Raw genomic sequence first — 12215 nt, 5'->3', positions numbered from 1 at the left:
AGTTATCTGTTTTTTAAATGTATGAATATATAACATGTATATATAACCAGTCCATCGAATTTGCTGGTCTTGAAACCAATATGTTTTCTCGTTCAGTTCTTTACCGGATCTAAGCAAGGAAAGAATAAACTCCCACCAATACCTACAGTCATAAATCATATCCGAACAACTTCAACAACATCAAAATAATAAAACAGAACGAATAGGAAAGGATATGCAGTGGAACTACTTTGTCCTGTCTACATGAACGGCTATAATGGTTATGACTGGAATAACATCGACTATAAATCTGTTTGAGTGGCATTAGCAATGCACTAAACAACAGCAGAAGACACTAGCTTATAACCTGTTCTCTCAAGGGATCGCATCACTGTTACAATAACGTTGAATGAAGAACAGTATACTGTAACAATGAAAATTTGATTTTCTTTTAATCCATTCAAAGCAATCTGTAATATTTGACGTTTGAAAATAAAAACAAAATTAAATCTTAAACTAACTTCAAATATTCCTAAGGCGACGTACTCCACGGCTTCGTAATTTTTAAAGAAAATCTGCTGTTTTTTTCAATTTGTAACATAATAAAAATGCATCATTCTTTCAAGAAAATGTTAAAACATCGGCACATATACCATTCAACAGGAGACACATTTATTCATATGAATATTGAATTTAACCATCTTCCATTTCCATTTTCCCCAAGTACAGGGTCTCATACACAATTCGCAGGTGATTCTACATTAAATATTTCTCACTGCACATCTTTAATTTCTCCACTTAAGCATTCGTTAACAAGATGATAAACAAAATAATTAACCTTTAAATATATTCCCTTTTTTTCTCATTGTTTCATCGTACAATTCTATAACTTAGTGAACTGGGATGGCAAAATAGACTCAACAATCACTTATTTACAAAATACTTTCTCACGCTTATTATTACCTCATGAAGAAATTGTTCATGACATTTCGAAACACATAAGGCGTTGAGCTGGCAGAATCATTAACCTGCTGGGCAAAATGCTTAGCAGGATTTCGTCCGTCTTTATGATCTGAGTTCAAATTCCGCCGATGTCGACTTTTCCTTTCATTCTTTCAGGGTTGATAAATTAAGTATCGGTCTAATCGATTTAACTCACGCACGAAATTTCAGGTCTTGTGTCTATAGCAGAAAAAATATTTCGAAACACACAAAAACAAAATGGAACCTCTGATGCATACCCAGATATGTGCACAAGATTTATAAGCTGCTTCCCATGGAATCAGATGTCTGGACATTTTCTTCATGCTATAGTCGGGAAGCATTTTGCGTAGATTATATATAATATCCCTTGGAGCAATTCAATAGAAATCGCAAATCAAAAATGTTGTACTTCGAAGTTCCTCTTTAAGCGTTTGTTCCTAATTTCCATGCAACACATTCAGTTGCCAAACTATTTAACGTTACCTTAATGTTTATAGAATTTTCAGTCAAAATATTATATCAAGCACCGGGATAGAATTTCACTTGTTTTTATAGAAGACTTCCAGAGCTGAAAAGTATACGAATGGTGCGTATAGTTTTTCAACCAATTAATATAACCTTCATTTATTTGATGTTAGTTAATTATTAAACAATTGTGATTGTATTTTCTATTCATATTTTGTTTCCAATCGAATCAAATAGTTTTCCTTTGCAATGTCGAATCCAATCGAGAGCAATTTTCTAGTTTATGAAATTAGTGAATAAAACCCGTATTAGGATGGACACCAAATTGTCAGTCATGTTACTAATTCTATTATACTTATGCTTTTGAAGAAGATTGTCAGGGTATCTGCCATGAGTGAAACAGTGAACCTTAGTCTCAAATAATTCCACCACTCTCCCCCTCATAAAAAAGAAATAGTAACAGAACAAGAAGAACAGACATTTTGGTAATTTATCAAAACGGACACAGATTATAGATTCATCAAACACAATGGCAATTATATCGTTAACAAGAAAAAAATGTTTCTGTAAGCTAACGTTACTAACACGATATACAATACAATACACAAGGACAATAATAACAATAGCGACCACAAAACAAAAACAACAAAAAACATGAGAAAAAGCAGCGGTAGTGAAAGCAATGTAAATAATAATAGTTTTGTATGGAGACACAATTACTAAAATTTGCAATGTCAGGCAAGTAAATATCTAAGGATGGATAACATCACAATGATGTTTCACTGTAATCGATGAAGAATATCTATTCTTCTAAACGTGAATATAGACTTGAACATGTGGTTGATTTATAAGAACGTTGGAAAGTAGGAAGATATTAATGAGGGTTGCTCCCACTGGAGACCGGAATTGAACAAGGATTTACAAAGGTGACAAGTCAGGCTAAGACTTAACAAGGCGCCTGGACCAGTTTGGCAAGATTGCTTTCAATTAGAATCACTGTAAACAGGATTGCCACTCAGACGGGGGGAGGGGGTTCTGTAGCCATAGGGGGGGGGGGAGCTGCTCTACAAACAACATTTAAACAAAACTTTTCAAGCGGACATCCATGGTCTCAGGAGACTAACAAACGCCTCCTTTTTTCCTTATCCCAAGCTATATACACACACATATAAGTATGTATGCATTTATGTATGCATGTATGTATGTATATATATATATATATATATATATATATATATATATATATGGAGAGTTTACGAAAACTACACAAGACGAAGACAAGTGGTGTAGAAAACAAACATATGTATTAGTATAACGCTCAGAATAGAAAAATGTCTTTTACGTTTCGAGCCTACGCTCTTCTACAGAAAGAGACACAGAAAAAACAAGGAGAGAAAGCAAATGTGTGTAGTGGCTAACGATCTATCATGGCGTCTGATATATATATATATATATAAGCAATAATAAATCTCTGTGCGAGGTATAAGCAGTAACTGCACGACAATGCGAAGTATATTTGCCATCTAAATGTGGCTAACCACTAAGGGTGTATGTTACTGTAGCGTGCAGCCTCAGGAGAACATCTCCAGCTGCCTATTGACACACTGTCTGTGCCCTATTGGTGGCTTCCCTTTGCAAATACCGATAGGGCACAGAATGTGTGTGAATAGCCAACTGGAGATGTTCTCCTGTGGCTACATGCTACAGTAACATACACCCTTAGTGGTTAGCCACATTTAGATGGCAAATATACTTCATATATACATATGTATATATATATATAGATAGGGAAAGCCAGCTCATCAGATCACCAGAACATCCTGATTACACCAATTCTTCAACACTAAGTATGCATGCAAAATTTTCTCTCTCTCTCTCTCTCTCTCTCTCTCTCTCTTTATATATATATATATATATATATATATACAAGGTATGCAAGGTCGATACAAGTGGTGAAGCAAATATATTAAATTCTCATAGCTTCTGATATTTATGGTTTATATAATCTTCATCAAATAATCTCATCGATTGGATCTCATGGATTTCAGCTGCATCGAACTCTGCATTATACTCCTCCTACCTACTGAATTACTATGTGGTTTGTTAATTTTGTTCGCTAGAGGACACAGAATTCTATAAATCTATATTTTACACTACAAATTTATATGTATATATAGGTTCGAAACGAGATTCCATACAAGGTGTATACAATTCGATAGATTTTGTTTATTTTCCCTGCGTGCATAATCAAACAAAGCATTCTTTGGACGAATGAGCAGTGTTGCATGTAATTTATATTCTGCGCCCCCCCCCCCCACACACACATACACATGCACTCACACATACACACACATACACACATTTACGCACATGCATATTTTAAGGCAGCAGAACTTAGAAAACTTAGTAAAAGTTAGCATCATGTACTTAATAAGTTCCTGTACAGCCACAGTATGGAAGATAGGGCCTGCGGTTAAATACTAGTGAACTTAGTAGTCAGAGAACAGGAAGAAAGAAACATCGATTTGTTTCGATTTTCGTTAAAGCCATGGTCAATTTTCGTTTACTCACCCCTGGCTGATGAGAAACAGTTGTTATTGCGAAATTTGCGGACTATAGCTTTTTTTTTTTGTTTTTAAGAATGACCAAATAATCGTTAGTCGATCGGTTCATGCTTTCTGGCCGACGGGGCTAAACATATTATTTCTGCAACAAATGTTTGTAAATTTCGTTGCAACTTTCATCGTGTAAAAGCAGCAACACGAGCTGCTTTTAATGTGTGCGTGCGCACATAAAATATACAGTTTACTTGAAAGGTTCATCTTGCAGATCCCATGGGATACATCCCCAGTGATATTTCTAGTGTCTCGGAATATTTTTATCTTTCAACATCAGATTCTCCCACTCACTTGACTCAGTCAGGGTTGATCAAGACCCATCTTGAATACCAATAGCAGCAAACTACTGGCCTTCTCAAATCATCCCAGAGTCATGTGCGAGATGCATAATATAAACTGATGAAAACCACACATTTCATATAAATGCCAAGAGAAGCAAAATAGGTAATATGAAACGAAAACCTCTGATTTAGAAAGCATTAAATGTGAATCAAAGCTTTACACTCTGATAAACTGATGGTTATCACGTGGTATACGCTGCGCATTGATTCGAGTTCCGCTGTTGTAGCAGAGATTATGAGCTAAATTTTATATTTCATGAATTTGTGGTCAGCATTTCATTTCGATCGACAGATGAACCTTATTTATCTCCTCAAATTTTCTGGAGTCAAGTTTTTGTCGAGATTTGTAACTGCATGTTAAAGGTCATTCTAAAATATCTTCCGGAGAAAGCATCCGATCACACAAAGACTATATGGTTGCTTAGTGAATAATTTTAGAGAAGGATGCGTGCAATTTGTAAGACGTTGTTGAAGAGTAAGCGAGGAACATATTAGTGATACTCTTTGATGGAGCTCTTGATGTGGATATATATGACGTTTGGTGCCGTCAGCCGTGAAGGTGACGCTAAGCCACGCCACATCTTCTCTGAGAGCCTCAAGCTGAACACTGACGGCTGCATCCTCAGGCCTGGCTGTTGGAGGATTTATTCAATCACACAATACCTGACATTTAACCTCCTAACTTGCCTGAGTGCGACCCCTTCGACTTCTTTGGTTGGGGTGGAGGCGGTAAAACGGGAAACCAACTTGTTCAGCTACAGCAGAAAGAACAAGGTGAAGGGCCTAAACCGGGAGATAGTGACGAAGGCGTGTGACCGGTCGCCTGGAAGATATCATCGAGGTTAAAGGCCAGTTCGTCGAGTGAAGACAAACTGACCCGAATTTGACGAATATATATCAAAAGAAATAAAAAGAGTGTTATGTTTGTTCCTGAATCGTCATGCGAACGAACATTATAATATTCTTTGGTAATGTTCGGCTGCACAGTCTAGATAGGATCAAGGTGAATGGAAGACATAACTTTAGCAGGTTTAAGTTAATAAATTGCCTAGAAAGTCAGATAATAAAACTCAGGAATTCAATGAAGAATACTGAATTCTAATTGTTGGATTTTGGACATAGGGCCATTTGCATTTAGAATGCTTTCACGTTTCATAACATTTTATCAAGTGTTTCGACTGCATTTCGAAACAATTGAAATCGCGGCTATCTATAGGCAACGGATTTCAATAACCTGAGCTTTGAATAGGGACTTTGGAATACATATATATATATATCGCTGTATATAAATATATGTGTATGTATATATATATTATATATATATATATATATATATATATATATATATTATATATATATATATGGGGAAAGAGAGAGAGAGACATTGAGACACATATGTCCGTGTGTTAACGTAGAGTATAAATATGTAGATTAAGAGAGAAGAAGAGGGAGAGAAAGAGAGTGACGGACGGACAGGGAGAAAGTCATTGCTATTCTAATGGTTTATTGCATAAATGATTTAATAAGCCGGAGCCATATTTCCTCGCTACTTCATCCTGCTGCAATACCGAGGAAATGACCGCCGGCTTCTTGAAATATTTGTATATTAAAACATAAGAATTCTAAAATATTTAACTCTTTGCACTTCAGTCTAAGTTATGATGTTCGAACGCATCTTGCATAGGAATTTAGGAGGGAGGTAATAACCCTTTGGTAACGAGTCGTACGTGCCGCCACACATACACACAATCACACACAAATACACACATCCCCTCACCCACGCTCACACACAAACGCACACACACTCATACAAACACAGAAACACGCTCATTCACTCACATACTCATACCCCCTCACACATATATCCACACGCTAGGTCAGGTTTATAAAATACCCCGGTACTATCAAGGGCAAGAGCTTATAGATATGCTGTTGCCTTTGTACACGTTTTGTTTGCAGCAAAAAGGGAAAGGAAATAAATGATTTATTCGTCTCTACTTTCCAACCGCATCTACCGAACCCATTCAATAACGCATCCGTAATAAAAGAAACAAATATCTCCTTTCAATATCCGTAATTTCTTCTATAAACATGTGTTTTCAATCCCAATTTACGATTATAATTCACACCGTATTGATTTCATGTCAGGTTAGTTCTTTTCTTAAGAAAAGAACTCATTTTCAATATAGATTGCTTATATAATTGTTGTGTAATTCAAAGAGTTCCTTTCATGTATAATTAACCACTTCCCCATTACACATTTAATCATCACTTTCCTGTGAATGCATTCTCAGCTAAAACATTGTCACCGTCGTGTTTGCCTCTCTAATGCGGGTCCTAGCGAATAAATAATTACGAAGGAGATTAGGGTCGATTAAATCAATGTTCTCCTTAGGAAAAGAATTTCTTTTTCTATCAATATTACATATCATAATTACTTCTCGTTATCCTTATTGCGTTAGATCGCACGGACATCTGTCAAAATCCCTTACCCAGGCTTTTAATCGTCTTTATTCAAGTCAAACCACGTTCAAGATATACTAACATCGTACGTTTTGATGTCTGTCCTATTTTCTTTAAACCAGCAATGACCAAGTTTGGATGTTTCCTATTGTTGTTGCTGTTTCAGCGTTTAAATTTTGTATTTTTATATTATTCTGTTTTGTATTTTATATTTTTGTTTGTGTTCAGAAAAGATAAGAAGAAAACATGGAGATAGATCTATGCTGAGAATCTTTAAAATAAGTCATAACTCGCGAGCGAGTATGGCTTGGTAATACTCAAAATATATTCGCTATTTGTTTTAGATAATTAGGCAGTCACGCGTAGGCATAGTGACCCTCTCGACTCTCCCATCCTTTGTCCACCGCCCCCAAACAGTACACCCACGACGTTACACCCGAACGGTAATGAAAGAGATGTAACAACACTCAGCCGGCGCTCATTTTCAGCTGTGGGGAGTGGAACAGCGAAATGCCTTCCTCTAGAATACAATGCAGCGCTGCGTCCAGGAATCGAAACCACGACTTTGTGATCATAAACCAAGCATTCTAACCACTGGTTCACGTGTGTCTTCAGTTTGTTAATAATGCAAAGAATGTGTCAATCAGCAGACAAATAATTTGTTTCTAATATTGGCGCAGAGCTAGCAAAACTGAGGAAGAAATAAGTCGATTACATATCGACCTTATTACATGGTTTTTATCAATATTCCACGGATGGAAGTTAAAGATGACTTCGGCTGGATTTGAACTCAGAACATAATGAGTCGCAAGATATGTGACATTTTCTCCGAACTGCTAAGGATTTTCTCAGTTCGCCTTCTTACAGTACTCACAACATTAATTTCTACCCCCAGAAATTGAGGGGAGAAGATTCTACTCGATTACATTGACCCCAATGTTCAACTGGTATTTATTTTATCGACCCCGAGAGAATCGAAGGCAAGGTTAACACCGCTAACATTTAAACTCAAAACGTAAAACCACTCAGCATTTGGTCCGGTACGGTAACGGTTCTGCCGGCTCGGCGCCTTACAACACATAGAATAATAGAACATTAGACAACTACGATGAATATATATATATATATATATATATAGATATATATATATATGTATATATATATATGCATGTGTGTATATATATATATATATATATGCATACATACATATACATACAAATATATATATATATATATATATATATATACACATATATATATAAATACACACACACACACATATACACACACACACACACATATATATGTGTATATATATATATATATATACATACATATACACACACATATATATTATATCATAATATATATGCGTGTGTGTGAGTGAGTTCGAAATAGAAGTAATTATCTACGGTGTATTAGGTTTTCTTTTCTAATAATAAGTTTGAAATTGGATAGGGACTGTTAACAAAGTGGGTCAGTCTTACTAAAAGACTGTTCATATAACTTGCGTTTCTACCGGTTACCTGCGCAGCCCAAATATTCGTTCCTAATCTTGCCTTATGCTCATTTAGCAAACCGAAGCTAATTGTTTGGGAAAAATCATTAAAGCACCTAAACAGCATGCTATAGGAAATGGCTATTGGCGCCTTATGTCTGAGCTCAAATCCGCCGATGTCACCTTAAATTATCATCACTCTGGGTGCGGGAAAACAAAATATCAGCGTAATGACCGGGTCAGTGGTGTTGGCCAGCTTCAACTCTTTCAAAACTGCTGGTTTTGCCTCTAACTCACGAATTTAGCAAATCTTATTCAGAATTAAGCAAATCGCAGGTTGCAACTTAGCAAACCAAAACTACTTTTCATTTACAGCGATGTCTCTTGTTCGGTTAAAAACATGGTTTGTGATCTTACATCCTTATCTACAGGAATAGTATAACAGTCAACAACTCTATCTTGTTAAAAAGGAAGATTGAATATTGCAGCACTATCGCTCTCATACTAAAAAATAACTGCATCGATTAACGTGAAATATTATCAGAATGAGAGAAGGATAGTATGTGGATAGGTTTTTGAAAAGGTGATTGTATAGAGATAAAAAACGATAAAAGCAGGCGCTGCGTCTATGGCACATTAAAATTAAACTTGTGGTTTTGAAATCTAGCTACTTTAACCCTTTGTGGCTTTATGAAAGTACCAAACGATAGCGAGCTTGCTACATGATCTGATGGTATATATAGATAAAGATTATCTACTAAAGCATCGCAAAAAAAGTATTGAAGCAATATTATAATATCACACTTGATAGGAGATGAACTTTGGCGTATTCAGCTGAATTATAATTTTTTTTTACTTTTCCTCTTGTCATATCGGTGAATAGATATCAAACGAAAACTTTTGATTAGAATGAAAAACAGAAAAAAAGAATTCCAAACAAAATTAAAAGCAAAACTACATTAACTTGAAATGAAATGTGATTTTTCTTAATGCATCATTACTTCCGTTTTGGATGTGTATTTATTTGTACATCGATAGATCTATTATGAGACTGGTGTATTTGTAAAGTAGATTTTTCTCTCCCTTAATTAGACACCATATAACACTCTTCAAAAGCAGACATCACTAGCTGCGTTAAGAAAAAATACCATTAACATTTACGTCTGTATGGAAGACAATGGCAGTCGTTAAACATATGGAGTAAATAAAAAAAATGTAATGTTATTTTGGATCAATATAAGTAAGACAACACTTGGAGTTCGAGTCTAAGAACCAGCTTAGAGTCTTAATTAGAGTAATGTTTTTCTTAATAATTAACATACATGTAAATTGTATTCCCCAACATAAGCGTATGTGATGTTATTTTTCTTAGAAGAGCTCAAGTGTAAATGAAATCAGTCTCATATATCAAATATTAATAATCTGTTATCTTCAAAAATAAAAAAGCCAGTCTGTCCTGTTTTATACATTAATACCGACACCCATGTCTATGTACGTCCTTCCCTCACTCTCTCTCTCTCTCTCTCTCTCTCTCTCTCTCTCTGTCGCTATATATATATATATATATATATATATTCTATATCGTATACAAACACACACATATATTATATACATAGACTTATGCACACGCATGTATGCACACATATTTGTACATATACATATACCACATTTATTTATGTCAATTATTCATATTAAATGCTTTATAATTCATCAATACACACACTTATACATACATACATGTATACGTACATACATAGATACATATATACATACATACTTACATATGTGTGTATATATATATATATATATATATAATATATATATATATATTATTAGTGAATTTAAGAAATGGAGTTGAACGAAGATTGAACAGAAATCGTTTTATTTCATTCTACACGTGTTTCGAAAGGCACAATTTACCAAAATCCGATTGAATAATGAGACCATATTGTGCCTTTCTCTTCAGGAAGAAATAGGAAATCCGTTGGAAAAAACAAAAACAGAACAGAGTTTGGCCATGGGCTCTCAGGAGCCTAGTTCGATTTGTTTTGCTCCGCCTCTGTTCTGTTTTAGTTTTTTCCAACGGATTTCCTATTTCTTCCTGAAGAGAAAGGCACAATATGGTCTCATTATTCAATCGGAATTTGGTAAATTGTGCCTTTCGAAACACGTTTAGAATGAAATAAATCGATTTCTGTTCAATCTTCGTTCAACTCCATTTCTTAAATTCATTAATAATATTAAAATTCAATTATCTGCACCAACGCACGGTTGCAACACCATATGGTTGTACCTCCAACCGTGCTGTCTTCTGCTGTGATTTTTGCTACCAAGGTATCGATTAAACTTTTGATTAATCTGCAACAAGATTATTCATCTTTCTATTTCACATAATATATATATGCACGTATTTATACAATAGTCAGTCAAAGCTCTATATACTTCCTATATCCCTGAGTGGTAATTTAACTACCTGCAATCAAAATAAAGATCAAAGTTCAACATTAGATGTGAACAGAATTTTCCACTTCTTTTCTGAAAGGTTATTTCTATCCTCAGCTGAGTGAACTCTTTCTTTCGCTCATAAAATTTTGCTTCGCGTTTAATAATTACATATGATACCTTTGTGAGTTGGGTTACATTTTAACTCGATCATTTCGGATGATGACTGGCTAATGTACTTGACTCTAATTGCTTAATTACTCACTCACCAATTAAGAATTACGGATTTATCTTCTAAACTGTATTTCGTTAAATAATATGTATATAGTTTGAAGAAGTCCTTTCGGTCTTCATGTTCATGTATTTGTGGAGAAGACATCAATAAACCCGACTTGGCACTGAAAGATAACTGCTGCCGTATGTTCTGGCCTTAGCAAATATCTATGTTGAAACTTGAGCACATGTTGATAGCCGATGTCTTATCGTTTGCCAAAACTATACTCTCTCTGCACTCGCTGAAAATCATAACCTATTTTCAAAATATATTTTACACCATTAGTTATCTCCCAGTGATCGGTTAATAGCGATAAGTAATTTAACGATGAAATATCTTTTTGATGAAGTCTCGCTCCTCGGTTGGTGATATATTTCATTGCCCGAACATTAGGTGAAAACTTGGTCATTGCAAGCTGTTTCTGTTAATGTTCAAGCACATACATTTTCACCTGATCAATGTGGAATTATAGCTTACCTATCATTATATGTGCGTGTATTTGTTCTTTTTGTATGTACGCGTGTGTGCGTGTGTGATGGTACCTAATCTTTCTGAGCTCCTGACCATATCGTTGTGAGATTGATTCATGTAACGAGTCGTGCGTTGTTTCCCTTAGCAAGGGATTCATTTAATGTCGCTTCACTTTCCTCAGATGAAACGACTAAGAGACACGTTTTGTTCCTCTTCTCGTATGTATCTTGAGAGGTCTGCTCGGTCAAGAGCGCTTGTACCACGATGGTGTTCTATCTCATGATAACATAGGCACCCAAATCAACTTGCGGAAGATATAGTACTGGCTAGCAATCCGTACTAACGTGCAAGTGGCTGCTATAGCGGTTCTCGATGCAATGTAAACTCAGAAAAATTTTCTTTATGCAGAGAAGCCGATTTAGTTCTTTGTGTAGTGAAAATTCTCTCAAAGAAAGAAGTCTTTTCACGATCGCAACCCTTCCGTAGACATTTAAAAATAATTATTTAATGCAATACTTGCAAAGTAAGGTATTTTCTTTCGTGATCCATGATCATATATCTATTAAGAGTATTGATTTTCTAAAAAATACACGCAAAGCTATACATTGTCGGGATAAAGTCGATTAGAAGGACGTCAGCACTTAACGAAAGCCCAAGATTTAAATTCAGAATGTTGACGG

At 35.2% G+C, this 12215-nt stretch overlaps 1 protein-coding gene across 4 annotated transcripts in view; it reads right to left on the bottom strand.

The window, feature by feature from the left end:
* LOC115217464 (metabotropic glutamate receptor 3) overlaps window positions 1-12215 on the bottom strand; it is a 477824-nt gene that overhangs the window by 146760 nt on the left and 318849 nt on the right. The window lies entirely within an intron of this gene.

This window comes from Octopus sinensis, linkage group LG11 (assembly GCF_006345805.1).
Source record: "Octopus sinensis linkage group LG11, ASM634580v1, whole genome shotgun sequence".
In the NCBI taxonomy this organism is placed as follows: Eukaryota; Metazoa; Mollusca; class Cephalopoda; order Octopoda; family Octopodidae; genus Octopus; species Octopus sinensis.
The sequence above is the reverse complement of the archived record's forward strand: the minus strand, read 5'-3'. Positions and strand labels throughout refer to the sequence as shown.